The 20,384-nt window shown below is 33.9% G+C and overlaps 1 protein-coding gene across 1 annotated transcript in view; it reads right to left on the bottom strand.

Annotated features, from left to right (window-relative positions):
• The window catches only part of Clcn3 (chloride voltage-gated channel 3), an 82,680-nt gene that overhangs the window by 34,185 nt on the left and 28,111 nt on the right, over positions 1 to 20,384 (bottom strand).

Below are 20,384 nucleotides of genomic sequence, written 5' to 3'. Positions count from 1 at the left end.
TTTAGATCCAGTCTCATACATCCTCCTCTGAATCAGCTTTGTTGTAATGCTAGTTCCTTCACTAGAGGCAAATACAACTATAGTGAACATGTGTTCCCTATATATTTTATATTAGTATAATGAATGTAAAGAATGTTCTAGGACAGACTAAAAGATAATTCAAGAGGGCTGGGCTTGTGGCTCAGTGGCAGAGCACTTGCTTAGCATGTGTAAGGCACTGGGTTCAATTCTCAGCATCGCATATAAATAAATAAAGATCCATCAACAATTAAAAAAGAAAAGAAAGTAGAAGCACAATTAAAAAAAAAAAAGATAATTCAAGAAAAAGAAATATGGGTTGACATGTAACTCAGTGGTAGTACGAGACCTACATTGTGGATGGATCTGTGGCACTGCAATCAATCAATGAATAAACAAATGAGAGAGAGAGAGAGAAACAGATGGCTTTTAAATATGAAATTAAGTTCAATCTAACACATAAAAAGAAATGAAAATCAAATACACTATATCATTTTTCATCATGAGACTGGTAAAGATAAAAAGAAAGTGTGTGAAGACACCGAATGAGCAAAGTTACGAAACGGCCATTAGTAATTTAAATATAATTAGTCACAAAATTGATAATTTAAGTATAAACTGGTACCCTTTGGGAACGAAAAAGGTACCAAATTTAATATACACAGGTAATACCCAATTTGGTATACACAGATAGCAAACTCACTCTTATAAACTTTTCCCACAGTTATACTCCCAAAATCTTTAAATAAATCCATAAATTATGCACAGTATGGGTAGAACATTGTACTATTCACTATAAAAAGAAAAATATATGTACATTAAGGCTAAAGTGCTTATAATCTAATACCGGGGCCAACCAAGACTCTAGGAATAAATATTTTAGGTTCTGAAGTTCACATAGTTGCAACTACTCAACTCTACAATGGAAGCACAAAATAAATCAGAAATATGTCAGTGAGTAGGCATGAATGCATTCCAATAAAACTGATTTGCGGGCTGGGGATATAGCTTAGCTGGTAGAGTGCTTGCCTTGCAATCCCCAGCACCGCGGGAAAAAAAAAAAAAAAAACAAACCTTATTTACAAAACAGATAAAGGGTAAGATTAGACATATGGGTTATAGTTTGTCAACCCCTGACCTAAAGTTTGCAAAGCACAAACCAAACTCAACTGAAGACATTTATTAACTTTTATATAAATGGCACTCATCTACACATTGTAGATGCATGGAAACAATCTACATATTCTAGATGGGTGGGAAAAATCCCTCATTTCAAGGTATAATCCAATTCATATTTTAAAGTTCCAATATCAAAGCACTATAAAAATGAATTTTAATCATATTAACTATTTTAAATTTGTTATTAAAAATGAGGGACTATAGTGTCTCAAACTAGGTGGGATTAATTTAAGAAAATGTCATACAGAATATGAATTTTAAATGGTAATATGAAGTACTTAGGCTTTGGTTTCACAATGAGAATTATAAACATACATTTTGGGTTACATACTTTTATTCCTACTTCTTAAAAGAATAAACAGACGATGCGAATATGGTCTGTAAGAGATAGTTAAACATTACTGTTAGAAAAGAGTTTGGAGATAAAATGGGGTAAGAAATATCATAATTCAAGAGTGTAAATTATTGGATTTGACAGTGAAAGGAAAGACTGATATGACCATTTGTAAGGTCAATCTGGAAGTGCCTATCAAAATACAAGATTCCTACTTCTAGGAATTAATTCAACAAGTGCACAAAGACTTATCAATTTCTTGAAGGGCAACTAGGTTGGTTCCACAGTTTAGCTATTGTGAAATGAACTGCTATAAAAACTGATGTGGCTGTGTCAATGTAGTATGCTGATTTTAAGTCCTTTGGGTACAGACTAAGGAGTGAGATAGCTGGGTCAAATGGTGGTTCCATTCCAAGTTCTCTAAGGAAACGCCATACTGCTTTCCAGAGTGGTTGCACCAATTTGCAGTCCCACCAGCAATGAATGAGTGTATCTTTTCCCCACATCCTCACCAACACTTATTGTTGCTTGTATTCTTGATAATTGCCATTCTGACTGGAGTGAGATGAAATCTTAGAGTAGTTTTGATTTGCATTTCTTTGTTAGAGATGTTGAACTTTTTTCATATATTTGTTGACAGATTGTATATCTTCTTTTGTGAAGTGTCTGTTCAGTTTCACTTATTGATTGGGTTATTTGTTGTTTTGGTGTTTTTTGTGTTCTTTATATAACTTGGAGATTAGTGCTCTATACATAAATGGATAAACTGTGATATATATATATATATATATATATATATATATATATATATATATCCGAATATTACTCAGCCTTAAAGAAGAATGAAATCATGGCATTTGCCAGTAAATGGATGGAGTTGGAGAATATCATGCTAAGCAAAATAAGCCAATCTCCAAAAACCAAAGGCCCAATGTTTTCTCTGATATGTGGATGCTATCCATAACGGGGAGTGGGGCAAGGGAAGAATAGAGGAAATATAGATTGGGCAGAGGGGAATGAGGGGAGGGGACTGGGGAGGAAAGATGGTGGAATGAGATGGACATTATTACCCTATGTACATGTATGACCGCAAGAATGGTGTGACTGCAACATGTGCAACCAGAGAAATGAAAAGTCGTGCTCCATTTGTGTACAATGAGTCACAATGCATTCTGCTATCATGTATAACTAATTAGAACAAATTTTTAAAAGAAGGGAAATAAAAAGACAACATTTCATTGAAAGTGAATACTGTACTAGTAAACTTAAATATCTATTTGCTTTTATCTAACAGGGTTTTCTTATCTCCCTATTTACACATTTGAATGTTTGCCTTGGGAAGATATAAGACTTCTAAAAGGAGAACAGTATATTGATTTCAGTGTTCTGGCATAAGTACTCCAGGAATAAATAATTCACCATTCTTGGCTGAGGGTTTAAAGGCCCAATCCCTGCATTGCAATGCCCATGTTTCATTACATGAAACATACACTCAAACCTATACTTAAAGCTTTAAACTCTTCCCCACCCCATCTCATCCTGATTTCATTCAATAATTCCACTTGGTAAAAAGCTACTTTAAAGGCTACAAATGTTTTCTTAAGAAAAAGCAACTGGAAATAATATAATAGGAAGACATAAATATTGACAAATTTGCAAATCTGTTTCCACATAATAATATTTAAATTGGTAACTTTAAATACTTTTGGAAGAAAAAATCAAGAGCCTCTATGTGTTTTTCTGTTAGGATATAAAGTACTTCTGTGGTATTCTGGTCAAATATACACAAATTCAATCTTGGAAAAAAACAGATGTATCCAACTGAAACTGAGGAAAATTCTACAAAATAATGCTTTTCTCCAAAAATGTCAAAGTTATGAAAGATAAAGGAATAACTGAGGAACAGTTCTAGATTAAAGAAGACTAAAAGAGACATGACAACTAAACATAACATGTGTTCAGAATAGATCCTGGACCAGAAAACCAACATGTCTCGCTTTCAACTAAAGGACATGGTGGTACCACTGAAATATTGAAAAGGTATACACATCAAATACAGTAGTGTATCAATGTCAATTTCTGATTTGAAATGTGTACTAGTGGCTATATATAAAGACATTGTCTTTCCTTGTGGAAATATACACTTAAATATGTAGAGAGAAACATGTATTAAATATGCAGAGGTACTGTTTACCTCTTTGCATTTTAACTCTTTACATGATGATGAAAAAAAAATGTAGGGAAAAAATATATAATTGTAGATGCACTATTATCTATATAAAATGCTATATACTACACATGATAGCATAGATAATACTGAAAGAAAGAAAAAGAGAATGAACAAATGTGGTAAAATGTTAACATTTTGGAATCAGGGTGAAGGGCATGTGAGAAACTATTATTTTTCAATCCTCCTAAGTCTGAAAATACCTTTTTTTTTTTTCAACGTTGGTGATTGTGCATGCTTAGCAAGCACTCTACCACTGAACTATATTCCCAAACCTGAAATTACTTTTTTAAAGTCTCTCATGAAATGTTTTGCAAATTTCAACATTTCCCCTGCTTCATTCTGCTTACTGAGGAAGCACAGACTTCTGATCCTTTACTCTTCCATGCAAAAAACTAAAAAGCAAAACTTCTGTACTTCTCAACATGCCCCACAATACATGGCCATATTTATATACAAGTTAAAATAAGCACAGTTTAAGATACTAATTACCACTTCTCACTTCAATATGCATGAAGCCTATCTTCTAGGTAGTGCCATATGCACAAATTGAAATTCTCTCATATATAACATACACCTTTCCTTATTCCTAAAACATATTTCAAGATTGGTAATTAGGAAATGATATGGCTTTTCTAAACTGATATATGGAAGGGATCTCTGGCAAGAGGTCTTCAAGAGGATATACAGGTTTTGAGATCACTGCTTCCCTGATGATGCCTTTCTTGTCCTCAGTAAAAGTCTTACAGTTGGATTTTATAACCTAAATGTCAGGATTACCCCAGGATTGCCCATGTTTTGATACATACATAACTCTCACTTACCTGTGATGACAATAGTGGACATGTAATAGAACTTCTGGAAATACAATTAAAGGTTCCTTAGCCCACATCCCCTAACTCAATTCCTGATCCTGTCCACATCTCCCAACCAATTTAGTACAAGACACCCATTATCATAGGTAAAGTTCAATGCAGACTATGGAGAAAAGATTTAGTATTATCATTTCCACATTTCAAATTAAGGGCTTCTGAAACCCAAAAAAGACACAAATTGTCAAAGCAAGTACTTTTGAGTTATAGGAGATGGGTTTCTGGTTTTCAAAAGGTTTCAAGTAAAAGGCTTTAGTTTCTGCAATAAATCAGATGTAGAAACAGTTTTACCCAGCTACATAAAGGTCTGCTGGGAAAGAAAGGAGAGAAAATTGACAGGATTAGAGATATGATCATTTAACTGGTGACTGGTTTCAGTCTTCCACATTTTCCCTAAGTAAAATCCATGAGACCATATTATATTATTCGTCACAGTTGTTTATAAAGTTGTTTTGTTTTTTCACTCGTACCACAAAGTTACATCCCCCAGTCCTTTTTGTATTTTAAGTTGTTGATGATCTCTTTATCTCACTGAGGTTAGCCTTGAACTTGTGATCCTCCCTATTCATCACCTGAGTCCTTGGGATTACAGGTGTGCACCACCGTGCCGAGCTTCTAAAGCCATTTCATGTCATACATGTATGTGCCCATCATTTTTGGTGATTTCAAATGGACTATATTCAATTGTTTTTGACACACTATAATTTACTAAATGAATCTTTAGGGTTAGTTTGTCATTATAAACAATACCTAAAATACGGTATTTGCTTGTCATCCTCTTTCCAATTAATTGTTAACATCTTAAGTCTTTTGCTGTCTGTTCTTATAGTTTTTACCATCCCACTATCAGTATATCAATATTAATAATTAGGTATAGCTCAAAAAAAACCACAGTATCCAGTAATTAGCCTCACATTAGTTATTATTGTGTAATGGGCCCTTATCTTTCTTGCCTACCTGATTCCCTAGCCCTCTTATACAACAGAACTCAATTATTTCAAGAAATTTCTAACCCCTCACTACATGCAGTCTTGGTGAGGGATGAAGTCTTGGTGAGGGATGAATCAAGGGACCCCAGACAGCTAAGGAAAAAGTACATGATTCAAGTTAGACCAATCAAACCTCTAGTTCCTGTATATATAAATCCCAAGATAGAGGTGATATAAGACAGTTGGAGCCAATTAATTTTAACAATTTAAACTTCAAAAGGATACAAGGAGTCATCCTACATCTATTTTGTTAGGATTAACCACAACTGGCAATAAGCCTATTAAGCAAAAATGACTTCACATTTTCATGAAACCTCATTTCTGTACACTTCTTTAGAGTGTGTGACATTGGCCAGGTTACTTAATGTTGGTTAACTAAGCGCTCAGTTTATCTTGTCTGTTAACTAGAGCTAATACTAAACTATCATTTTTAGGTTCCTGCACACTCTAAAAACTTTATGGCATTTGTTAGTTCCTGTATTAGATTGGATCCTGCTGTTCACCTTGCCTCTGGAATCAATATAATTTTGTTTATTCCTAGTCAGATAATAAACCCAGAACCAAAATATGTAGGTCCTAATAGTTAGTGCCCTAATAGAGGGAACCATCTACCAAAATATATATGCTCACTCCCTTCCATTGATGTCCATCCTCCTACCTGATGCTAAGTCACCTTTTAGGATTATAATCTTGTTCTAAGCATTTATTTTTCTAAAGAGTGTCCTAAAATGCAATGATCAAGGAAAGATTAAAGTTGTATCCCTTTGTAAGGAAAAAAAAAAAGATATAGGGACAGTTCAAGTTACCTAGATCCCCACATCTTAGACTATACGGAAGCTTTGATATTGTACAAATTCACCCTACACTTAAAAAAATTCTCAAGAACTGACTTCCAGATGCAGCAAACTGCCATCCTACTATCTAATTTTACTTCTGACCAGCTGAAAAACATGAACAAAAAGACTAGAAAAAAGATCACTTTCCTTTCAGGAGCGGCCCTAGTAGTAGAAATTCCATGACTTCAGTGCACTTTCAGGTTGGAAAGATCTAGAGTCAATTCCAGCTCTGAAAGCCAGTACCAATTACTTACCAACCTGTATGACATACTTTCATTTTGTTCATCTGCTTCTGAGACTAATATTTTAAAAGGTAAAATATTTAATATCTTATTTGATAGATAATAGGAAATCAATAAACAAGCTATTATTTCTGCTCAAATACTTTGATATTTAAAATCTCATCAGGCTGCATATATTACTCATGATACTAATCTTAACCCCAAAAATTTGACACATATGACAGATAGAAAAAATCTCATGAATTCGGACAAAAGTTCTTCAGCTTTACATTAAGCAAAATTTCATAGATTTCTAACATAATTTAATTCATTATGTCATATGGACATAGGAAACAAATTCCTAAAATGTATGATCAATGACCAAGTTTTTCCATAAATAGTGGACATTGTCATAGTCCGAATATTAAAAACACTGAAAGTTTTAGCAGGAAAAATTATCCAATGAATGAACTATAAAGGCTTGCAATTGTCTGCAAAAAAAATTGCACCAAGAAGACTTTTAGACTTATTTTTCCCCAAACAGAACTTGATAAAATTCAAGATACCTAGAAACACAAAAATCTATTATTATCTAACATCTGTAATCTAAATAGAAGGATGAAAATTATTAAAAAATTTAAAATATCAAGCTCTTGAACAATATTTGCTAAGTAGAAAGAACCAATGCTGCTGGGACGACTGTACACATGATACGAAAGAAAGTGGGGATGGGGAGATAGCTTAGTTGGTAGAGTGCTTGCTTTGCAAGCACAAGGCCCTGGGTTCAATCCCCAGCACCGGAAAAAAAAAAAAATCGAGAGAGAGAGAGAGAATGAAAGTGGAACCCTTCCTCACACATAAATGAAAAATAACTCAAAATGGACTTGATCCAAATATAAGAGCCCAAACTATAAAACCTTAAAAGAAAATACAAGAGCAGAATTTAAAGCCTTGGTTAGGTATGGTCCAGATATATCACCAAAGTAAAAAAGATAGTCAGGCACGTGTTGCATACCTGTGATCCCCTGCTACTCAAGAGGCTAGGTCGGGAGGATTATACTTTGAGACCAGCTTGGCCAACTTAGATCCTGTCTCAACATTTAAAAGGGTCTGGGGATATAACTCAGTGGTAGAATGCCTCTGCCTAGCATGCATGAGGCCCTCCTGAGTTCACTTTTCAGACTAAAATCCAAAAAATTAATTTTTTTGGTCCTGGGTGAAATCATCAGTACCACCAAACAAACAACAATAATAAAACCCACAAACGATGAAGGAAAAGATAGATAACTGAGACTATATCAGAATTAAATATCTTTCCAACACAGAGGCTGACAATGTAACTAGCTTATGTCTAAAAATAACATAAAACCACGAGCTTCACTGAGTACTAGTACTTACATACAATGGTCATTTGATACTCACAACATGCAAGATAGGTCTTATTATCTCTATTTTTCTATTATTGAAAACATTGACAGGAATATTAGGAAATAAACTAAGATCACACTACTAGTAAGTAGCGAACCGGGATTCAAACTAGGTTGATTCCAAAGTCATTACCACGTACTAACTACTGCCTAAAAAATAATTTCAGGGTGATTCACTTGATATTTTACGATATATGTATACTCTTCCTCAGAGTAGGGTTAAGAAACTATTAGTATTGCCCTCTCCCCAAACACATGTGCAGACGCACTGGCCTGGATGAGAAACAAACCTATACTTCACCATCACCCTTCCTCTTGATCTTTTTTTCCAGGTTCCAGCCCACTTTTTCCTATAGTACTTTAAATGTTGCAGTTAAAAAAATGTGTAATTATAGTCATAGGGTGGTGTTTTATTCCCATGCTTCAGCAGAATTCTTTGATAGTAATGCATCCTGTTTTACCATCAGGTTGTTCCAGATCATCTTATGCCGCAAGAGGCTTTACCCGAGACAGAGTTAACTATCCTTCCAGGTGAATACTTAGAAACTTGTTCTCCAACTTTAACAGAATGTACCTAAGTAAACCAAAGGTTAGTAATGAAGTTTACTCCTCACATATAGTGATATTTCACTTTCTATTCTCTTTCTTTTTTAAAATACTGGCTACAATCCAATTAATTTTGTGCTCAACACATATACCTATACTTTAACAAATGCTAAACTAGAGAAAAACAAGTATAATTAAATTATCTGCCTTTCTCTCTCTCTCACACACACATACACACCACACACAAAAGCTGCGTACCTTATACTGAGTTCAGTAGTAAAGTCACAGTCACATCAACAGCAGCCTAAGATTCTTCTCAAAAGCAAACAGTCTCCCTGAAAAGGTAGGCATATAGCTACTTACTAGATGCTACTTTCTACCTCTGAGATCCATCTCCAAGATGTGAGAATAGTAAGACTTGCCATTTAAGCTCTAAGACAGATTATATCAGACACACATAAAACATACACTTTTTAAAATACGGAAGAAAGGCGGCGAAATCCAACATTCTATGTATTCCCTGACACAGAATTACTTCGTATTAGCCCAAGTCTAGTCTCCCTTCACTACCTACCATCCCCCTCTCAGTATGAATGGGTTTTTTCCTCTCTTCTGTAATGTTACTGATAAGAAATGGTCACCCTGGTAAGGGAGGGAAAGTAGTGTTTCAAGTGATAGGAGAAGTGAAGAAAGTATTGGTAATAGAATAGTAGAGTCTCAAATCAATGACTGAAAAATGTAATGGTAAAGCACCGTGTCCTGCACTTAGTAGGTGGTTGATTAAATATTGGATGGATAAATTAACAGTATAAATAAAAATATGCTCTTAAAAATCTGTACAGTCATCACAGTCATACATAACTAAACTGCAAAGACTTGGAAATTAACTGCAAACCTCAATAAGCTGACCAAAGAGACACAACCAGTCGGTAGCAATGCTAAGCTCATTACCCAATTCCATTCACTATTTTCTTCTCTGTTTTGCCACCACTTCAGAATAAAAAGCGACATTCTTAGGTAGAGTGGATATTAGGATATATGTACACTTGGAAGCAAATTTCATGTTCACGAATTATCTCTACATACTAGGTGATTAAAAAAATAAGAATTTACAAAAGAAACTAGGTCTATTTTTTGACCTTATTGAAGTGGTAAAGGACTATGAAAAACTACAAATTAAACATGTTAATTATAAAAATATAAAAGTATAATTTAGCAACTAATCTCCTGTACAGGTACAAAGTAGAGTTCTTAATGCTTGGAAACAGCCAAAACTATAAACCTAATCAATATGGTATCTGCTCACAATTTTTGTTTGTTTTAGTACTGGGGATTGAACACAGGTGCAATTTTATCAATGAGCTACATCCCCAGTCTTTATTTTTTGAGGCAGGGTCTTGATAAGTTACTGAGACTGGCCTGAAACTTGCAATTCTCCAGCCTCAGTCTCCCCAGTCATTGAGATTCTAGGTGTGTGCCACCATGTCCAGCAACATTTTGAAATCTTGATATAAACAGTATTTCTGATGTATAAGCCATGAGATGATATAAAATTAATCATAGTAAAGGGTCAGTTATTTTAGAAATAGAGCTACAGGTAGTAACATTGATCAAGATTTATTGAAGATTTAAAATTCAAAAATTGTAGGCAAAATAAATTTAAAACTACTCTAAAAACAACAGTATAAAACAGTTTCTAACACCAAAGAAAGACTCTTCATTTGCTCTTTTATTTACAGACCATGTAGATGAATTAATTTTAATTTTCTGGTTGAATAAAAACTTAGGGGTAATAAAAAAGCAGCAAGTGCTTGAATCCTAAAATCATTTTACAAGGAGCCTACACAATGTCCCTTTGGCAATAAGCATATCTTTTTTGGATTTAAAAATGATGTGCAAAAATGCTAATTACTGATACTTTCAGGAGGGAAAAAATTGAACAGATTCATCTATATAATAGGAAAAAGACTATTTAATACATCTACCTTTCTTTACTATTCCTTTCTACTGACTCAACAAAAAAGCAAGTATATTAGTTTTGATAAAACAAAACCCAATCAGAGTAGCAACATACTCAGCATTCTCTCCTGTTACAGCATTTTACTCACTCTGTTTTCTCCACCAAGATATATCCTATCAAATTCCCTGTGTACTTGAAGACAGCCTACTTAAGTACACTTGTGAAAAGCAGACTTCTCTCTTCCTCCACCAAGGCCCACAGAAATGCTGTCTACACTATTCACTAGCAATGTGTTAACTTCCTTGGGGGGTTGTTTCCTTATTTCAATTTAGGAAGCCTTGTTATGCCCCTTACCAGCCAACCTTACCAGGCAGGTCATTGCAGATATATACAGTGAGCAGCACATGTCCTTAGGATTAGAGGATGAGCCAAATATCTGCATCAAATGCTGACTTTTCTTAGCATTTCTTACCTCAGTTTTGTCAACTGGAAAAACAGAGATTCTAATAGTACAAACCTTCACAAAGTTGTGATAAGGACTAAAATTATTTGATACGTGTAAAGCACATAGGACAGTATATGTCAAGCAGTAAATTCTGTAAGTATTAACTATCATTAATATTGCTATTATTACCACCACCATTCTCCACAGCAACTGGTTATGCTTATATATGAATAAGAGTTTAATAAATACTATGAATAAAAAAATTCAAATAATTTTTAAAGGCTTTGTATAGGCCCTGCTGGTTTGTCTCAGCAGTGGAGTACTTGCCTAGCATGAGTAAGGCCAAGTTCAATTCTCAGGACCACCAAAAAAATAAAAAAACAGCTCTTCATGGAGTAAAGAGCCAAAGACCCATTATAAGGACCTGGTAAAAGAAAGGAATTCAATCCCCAAACTACTTAAATTTCATGAAAAAAAGAAGAAAGCCAAAGTACTAAATCAAACTAACAGTCCAAAAAATTAAGGGTTTTTTTCATTTGTTTGTTTGGTTGGTTCCCTGATAAAAAAGGAAGAGGTAATTTATGAGACAGCTTCATTGCTTCTATTTCTAAAATGTAATGTTAATTTCTAATCTATCAATAACAATCCTATTTTGAAACTACTTATACATCTAGCTTATATATATTATTCACTTGAATAGAAGTTTCATTATTTATCATCTCACCTTGAAAACTGGTACAGGCTGGGCACAGTGGCACAAGCCTATAATCCCCAAGACTCGGGAGGCTGAGGCAGGAGATCGCAAGTTCATGGTCAGCCTGGGCAACTTGGTGAGGCCCTAAGCAATTTAGTGAGACCCTGTCTCAAAATAAAAAATAAAAAGAGCTGGGGATGTAGCTCAGAGGCAAAACATCCCAGGGCTCAATCCCCAGTACAAACAAACAAAACCACAAAAAGAAAAAATGGTGCAGTACTAATTTACCCAATAAAAGTAATGCTCAGCTTTAGCATGCAGGTGTTTGGTTAACAGATTCATGTTTAATTTATTTGATATCCTTTGCAAATTTATACTTTAATTGCCTCTTCACGTTTATCAGTCTGAAGATCTGTTTCTAATCATTGCAGTTTTGTCCTCACAGGAAATCTGATTCGTTTTCTTGACTCATGTTAGCTGCCAATCTCCACATCACCATGTGCTGACCCATGGCGACAATAGGTCATACATTATAGACAAACAACCTCTTACCCATTGAAACTAGGATACTACGGTATGCTTAGGTAACACAGTACAGTCAAACAAACCTAATAACTGACTGATCTGTTCCTCAAGTATATGTTGCTTCCCCCAAAAAAGCCACTGCCCTGTATTGATAGAGCACATCTCATAAAGGAATGAGGAACCTATTTGATCAGTGGGATCAATTTAGATCTTAAGCATGATTCTTAAAAGGATTATTATGAAAGTATAATAGAAATAAAAACTTTCATTATGGCAATGACTAGGCTCTCTCTCACATGTTTTGACTTATTTTTCTATATTTGTATATTTTACAGAGTCTAATAGCAAGTTCTATTAATGACTACCAGAGTTCACACCGGGAATTTAATTTCTCAGTCCAAGCCTTCTAGTTTATCAACATTAACAAAGGGATGTTGTACCAGTGCAGAGAAAACTTTGTCTGTCTGCTTTACAGTTGAATTACTGATTAGCAAATAATGGTGACATTTAAACAATCATTATTCATTCACCTTGTTTCCTGTTTAAAGAAACTCTTAGCAGAAAAGGGAACAGATCATGGGAACACAGGGTAAAGAAAAACATATCATCACCACATTATGAATTACAACAGAAAAAAAATCTCCAGGTGGTGAGATTAGCAGAAATTATTTTTTTCTTTTATACTTGCAAGTATTTCCTTAAGTGTTTTAACATATTTACATATATATTGAAATTTTATAAAGAAGGCAACTATTTAAGAGAAAGCACAATACATGTAAAGTGATCTCTACAGAAGTTTTTCTCAAAATATAAAAGAGCAATCTTTTATTAACTACAGAATTCTACAGGATAAATAATGCTCCAACTGTTCAGAGCTGTAAAATAGTCTGTAGCACACAAAATGCCACCAATAGATATTTGTAGAACAATATCATAAATTTTAAGTTCTAGTAGGATTTAAAAGCATATTTTAAATAAAACAGGCGAACAAGAAAATCAAGACTTCCTTATTTCTTCATAAATAAAAGTTTGGGTTAACCATGAAGTAAGTTTATAAGGTCATACAGTATTCAAACTAAATAGGTCTCATAAATGAATCATCTAGCTAGAGGATTTTTTTAAAGTTCATTTTTCTTCTAGACACAGGAAATGTCAAACAATTTTTAGAATGACCAATTTCAAGAAAATGAACGACAAGAGCAATTTAATTAACATGCAATTAGTTTTAGGGAGAAGGAGGCAGTGTCTGCCAAGAGATTACACAATACACCGGGCGCTTTTCTGGTTTATACAAATGCTGTTAAAAATTGCAAAGGATATCAATAAGGAAACATGGATCTGTTTACTAACTAGAGGTGGAAAATCACCCTAAATGTTTTTATTCATATCAAATTGTATAAGATACCTGTGGAAGACAAGGTAGTAAATGTACGTTACCTAAATACATATTAAATGAAAAATGTTAATATAAACAATTTCTTCATCTTTATTACCATTTTAAATCTTCTGAACTATATGCATTTTTACTACAATTTTACTTTGTGGTAAATCTATATGGTAATTGGCAGCAGCTGAAATTTAGTCGTACACAGACTACTTCATTTCTCTGTGTAAAATTAAAGGAACAGTTTCTGAAGGAAGAAAACCATACTTTAAGTGGCAACCAATGCGACGTTAGCTGTAAAAGCGGCTTAATTCATTTTCATAGTTAAACAGAAAGCGATTTTTTAGTCAGAAGATGTGAGTCGGAGCCACGTGATCTGAAGCAGTACTAATCTGCACAGGAGAAAACAATCGGGGACGACCACAGAACCCTTCGGTAGGCTGCATTTTCCCCCTTACTAACAACCCTGGCAACTAAACCACACACTGCAGTATCCAAAGGACGAAGGAGAACCCTATTTAAACTAGAGAACCGCCCAGCCACATGCAAACATACCCACAGAGGATTCAGAGCAGGGGATGGCATATTACCTCTTTTATGTAATTCCCTCAGGGGAATATTGTCTCCTCCCCCGTCATAAGGCAAATAGGGATCAGAAGAAGCCATCCATGATTAGAATTTTTAAAAAGAAGAAAAAAAGAAAAAAGAAAAAGAAAAAAAAAAAAAGCTTGCTAGCTTAAAAAACAGTGGCATTTTCCCCACCCCCTGCTGCAGCAGGGAAGGGAGATGCCATATTGATGATGTTTAGAACTGTATGTAGTTCGACTGGCTGAAGCAACTGGGTTCTTCCACAGTGGATGATGTCATCAAATGGGAAATTATTGCAGCCTGGGTTCTAGTGGCTACAATCTAGCAAGGCTAGAGGCGGAACAGCCTTCTTAATCAGGTCCTGCTACGTGTGCTGATGACTAAGCGCCAAGTATAACAGACAAAACTGGTCTGAGAATTTGAAAGCACTCACAATATAGCTTCGATAGCATCAGTCCCAACTGCAGGAGACAATAGAAACATTATTTCTTTTCATTTTAAGATAAACATAAGGGGAACAAAGTATTTAATACCGACATAAAAAGGAGATTCTAGGTGAAGACAATGCCCCTTTTTCATTTCCAGTGCAGAAAGCTGGGAGGGACACTGCAATAATGTACACTTTTATAAATGTAGTAATTTATTCAGTAAATTATATGAATCATAACAATAAAAACTAAAACATACCAAAGGTCTCTCAAGACTTTTGGTTTTAAGTGTATTCTTAATTGTCTAAAATGTACTATAGTTGTCTAATTAAGATTTAAAAACCAACTAACTGAAAATTGAGTGTTTTTATTCTCACTAATCCCTTCAGCAGCCTCTGGTTACCTTCAAGAACTAACCAGTAGACATTCTAGTTTAGGAGGAGAAGAAGAAACGTCTTATCAACATACTAGTAACTTAACTATTGTGTGCGGGAAATATGCAAAAAGAGATTTACTAAGCAGGAGATTTTCCCGCTCTCTCTTACCTACCCATTTGTTCCTATCTCACAAAGAGTTTGTGCTTTAAAAAGGCTTTTGGTAGAATGTGTTTCAAAGTTAAGTACTCCAATTGTTTCTCTGTTAGATATTTTTATAAAATTCACAAAATAACTAAGAATAGTTTTATTAAAGCTATTCCAAACAAAATTTCAAACAGAACTGATGCTCATTTGCAATCACAGTTCAAAAATGTATAGCTACATCTAAGGTGATTCCTTCAAAATGTCATATTCTCTTTGTGGAATGCCCATTATGTAGGATACTAAATTTAAGAGGATTGTCCATTAGAGAGAATTTCGTAGGACTGGAGAGGTTTCTGAAAATTATGTTTTCTTTGATATTGAATAGACAACCTCTAAGGTTCATTCCAACTCAACAAGAATATAGGAAAATTGCAGTGAGGAAAGGAAAGGCAGATTTCAGAAGCATAAGAGAAAAGTTCTATATCCAATTTGTCTAGTACATTTTAATTATTTGGGGTCTTTTTAAAACTTTTCTTTCAATTTTATAAACTAAACCGGTTCTATATTTCAAAAGTATGAACCTCAGATAAATAGAACTTCTTGAAAAGTCCCACTAGGATTTGAGAGACAGGGTTCCAGAAAGAATAGAGACTAGAATTATTGCCACAGGAATATTCCATTTAATCCAGATGCTAGCTATTAACATTTATGATAGAAAGAAGTAGTGGAATCCCCTGTGGTTTTCAAATTTTCTTGGAAACAGTTTTTTGTTTTGTTTGGACAGGGTAAGCTTTGACAGAGTTAATTTTACTAAATTACCTCAATATAAATTTGGTCATTTGGGGTTCTTTGGTGTGTTCTATTGCCACAAGATTTTTCTAAAAATCACATTGTATGATACCTATAAATGATTTAGTTTTTATTTACATTCTTACATGTCTTTAATAAAATGAAAAACCTACCCACAAGTTTTCCTGGTATTGGTAGGTACTATCCAAACTTGTTTTTCCTGATCTACAACTTGGTCATAAAAATGAAAATGACAGCTAGTGCTAACTTAAAGGATAATATTCTCCCTGTAAAAACTTAACAACGATACACAAGTACAAGTTTTGCAAACATTTATTTTAAGGATAAAAACTTGTGTGTACATGTAATATAGATAATTTTGCCTGTATTTGTATAGAGTTAATTTTTTAATGAGACAAGCAAACTTCATAATTGTTATGAGGAATGAGAAAGAAGTAGGGAGGTGGGGTTACATTCAGTGTTTAATTCCACATCACTTTAATTTTGTAAAACATATATATTACTTTGTAACAGACCTGTGAAATTTTAAAAACTTATGAGTTCATCAAATTTCTCATGTTGTGGGGTCCATAGATATCACCTTCTCTCAGAGTAAAAGAATCATGGACAGGTTAAACTGCTATCCAGTCACACTTTAGAAAAGTAAAGGTACACTGGAAGGTGTGGCAAAGAGAACTCTGATACAGAGTAGATACTACCAGAATAACAGGAATTACAATAAGGGTGAGGCTAAAGTAGGAGAGCAGAGAGACAAATTCATGAAGTTCTATGCATAGCTTGGGACAATGCTCAGGATTAACACCTAATGAATCAAAAATACTGAAGTGGTAGAACATGTAGGACTTAAAAATTCAGAAGAAAAGAATATTTCTATTTTCAAAAGAAACCCTAGATTCTAACTTAACCTCCACTAGACAAGGGATTCTACACACACCACGACCTCTCTGGGATGTTACTACTATCTAAAAACCAGGGGGAGGGAAGGACAGATGACAAGAGCATCGCAATGGTTTCCACCTAAAGCCCCTTATAATTCTAAAGAGTGAGAAATCTATCACCCTAGTTTTAAGAGATATTATATTTAAAAACATTTTTTTTCTTTTTTCCTTTTAGATCTGACTACCAATTTGCAGAAAAATACAGGGACAGACAAACATGTTAAATGACAGCCCAGATATGCAATCAGGAAAACTCAACAAGGAAACAAATAGTGAGGGAAAAAGGAAGGGAACTTATAAAGTTTAGAAACAAAACCCAAAAAGACTGAAGGATATATAGATTTTGACATATAATTTTTAATGCAGCAATTGGAGAAATGTGAAACATATTTGATTTAAGGAACATTCTTATTTTAGATAATAGTTTTAAAAGAACCTTGTTCTTTTAGAAATACATAATGAAATATATGTGTGCGCACATCCACCTATATAAAATATTTCAGGTTGAATTAAAAATAAACAAGGATAAAAAAAAATAAACAAGGATAGAGATGAAACGAATTGGGCATGAATTACTATTTAAGCTAAGTGATGAAGACAAAAGAATAACACTACTCATCTATATACTTTAAGATTTTGAATAATGAAAATATTTAAATGGCTTTATAAATTAAATAAAAGCACTTGTATTAGATAAAGGTAGTTAAAAATTATATCCTTCACTCCTGAAACTAAAAGCATTACTGGAAGAAGCAGGTGAAAAGAACACAGGTCACAATGGTTAGTGGGTACTGCAAATTTACATGTGCACACCTAATGTGGCAATATACTTTAACCTGTGGTTGTCAAGTCCTCTTCCCTAAGCATGGAAAACTAAAAAAGTTGGTGGGGAGTAGACAAAGCAAAGCCCATAAGGAGGAAAAATCAATTCAAGCTACACACATAGCTATAAAATTATTATAGCATGAAAGAAAAAACAGTTGAGAATTCTAACAGACAAGCCAGAAAATTCCAGCATCAAAAAAAAATTTGTTTGAAATATGCATTCCCCATAAACATAAAAGATTTTAATTCTTAACACAGCTATTTGGTTACTCAAATAACTATCAGAGAACTAAAAAACATGAAGTTTTTCTTTCACAAACATCACATAAATCACTTTCAAAATCAGAACCAAAAAATAGTATTTTTATACTATTGTATAGAGTTAATTTTTAATGAGACAAGCCATTTTCAAGGACTTTGCCAAATATACTCACACGTGAACTCAAGCTAGTTCGAGGACTAAGGCAAAAAAAGATTGAAGAGTTCTAATTTTCAGAAATACATAAACTCACACACCAATATTTACATTAAGTATAAATGGCATAAATGCTCAATTAAAGATAAATATTATCTAAATGGAGTTTTAAAATCCACTATGTGATTTTAACTGTATCAACTAAAACAAGGATGCTAAAAGTTAAAGGATTTCTAAGAAGTATAGCATGCACACATTAATTCAAAGAAAATCAGGGAGTGATATCAAAGTAAACATTAAGGGGAAAATGTAACTGGAAATAACGGAAGTCATTTAAAAATAAAGCGGTCCAATTCAAGAATATATAACTTACTAACATGAGATCAAAGTACATAAAGCCAAAACTGACAAAATGACAAGTATCAGTAGGCAAATGTGTAAATAGAGTGAAAATTCTTAACACATCCTAGCAAATACGTAATAGTTAAACAGGAAAAAATTAAGAAAGGAAAACAAGTGATTTCAACAGCCTGTAACCAACCCTTACCCAATAGAAATTAAGACCACATAATAACCAAAAAAAAAAAAAAAAAAAAAAAAAAAAAAAAAAAACGCATTCATTCTTTCTTTCTGTTTCTCTCTCTCACAGCGACAAGGAATATTATAAAAATTAACTTTTTCCTGAGTCACCATGCAAGCTGAAAAAAAATTTCAACTATTAAAACTATACAATGTATATTCTCCTGACCACAATGTAATAATATTATAAATCAAATAAAAACTTAACCAGCCAGCTGCAGTGACCTACTCCTTGTAATTCCATTTACTTGGGAGGGTAAGGAAAGAAGATTTCAAGTTAAATAACAGCTTGGAACAGCCATGTACTAAAAATAGAATATTTAAAAGAGCTGGGGATATAGAGAGATGGGAAGGAAAAGGAAAAGGAAGAAGAAAAAGGAAAAGGAGGGGTGTGGAGGAAAGAAGGGAGAAAAGGGGAATTAGGATCAGCCACAGCACAAGACAAATAATCATATTGGGACAAAAAAATAAACTAATAGTACAGAATAGGGAGTATAGAAATAGATCATCCTATATTTGGGTCCTTCATACAGATCGGAGGTATAATACTATAAAAGACTGGGGAAAAAATGGTTTTCTTAGTAATTGATAAAAGGATAACTGGGTATATGGCAAAAAAATTAAATACACCCTAATACACAGGTGCGCGCCACATACACATTCAGATGATTATTGACCTAAATGTACAATGCAAATAAAGTTCTTACAAAATAATACAGGAAAATATCTTCATGACTTTAAAGGTATGAATTTTTTTGTAATTAAAATATAAAAGCAGTAGGCACACACACAGAAATGCAAATTAAGACAACTCTAAGATTTCATCTTACTCTATTAGAATGGCTATTAGGAACATAAGCAATAATAGGTGTTGGTGTGGATGTGGGGGAAAAGGCACCACTTGTACATTGCTGGTGGAGTTGCAAATTGGTGCAGCCACTCTAAAAAGCCAGTGTAGAGAAAACCTCACAAAACTTGGAATGGACCCACCTTTTAACCCAGTTATCCCACTTCTCAGTTATACCCAAAGGACTTAAAATTAGCATACTACAGTAATGCAGCCACATCAATGTTTATAGCAGCTCAATTCACAATAGCTAGATTATGTAACCAACTACATGCCTTTCAATAGATGAATGGATAAAGAAAAAGTATATATATACAATGGAATATTATTCAGTCTTAAAGAAGATAAAATTATGGCATTGCAGATAAATGGATGAAATTGGCTGAATATCATGCTAAGTGAAATAAGCCAATCCCAAAAAAACCAGAGCTGAATGTTTTCCCTGATAAATGGATGATGATACACAATGGGGGGGCAGTAAGAGAAGAATGGAAGAACTTTAGATTATGTAGAGGGATAAGAGAGGAGGGAGGGGGCGGGGTATGAAAGATGGTGGAATGAGACAGACACCATTACCCTATGTATATGTATGATTACATGAATGGTGTGAATCTATATCATGTACCCTAGAAACGAAAGTTGTATCACATTTGTGTACAAAGAATGAAAATGCAGTCCGTAAAAAAAAAAAAAAAAAACAAGGTAGTGGGCACAAGGGCGCAGGCCTAAATTCCCTGTGATTTGGGAAGTTGGGGCAGAAAGATCCACATGTTAAA

This window comes from Sciurus carolinensis, chromosome 4 (genome assembly GCF_902686445.1).
Source record: "Sciurus carolinensis chromosome 4, mSciCar1.2, whole genome shotgun sequence".
NCBI classification, from domain to species: Eukaryota; Metazoa; Chordata; class Mammalia; order Rodentia; family Sciuridae; genus Sciurus; species Sciurus carolinensis.
This window is presented reverse-complemented; position numbering and strand designations above follow the sequence as displayed.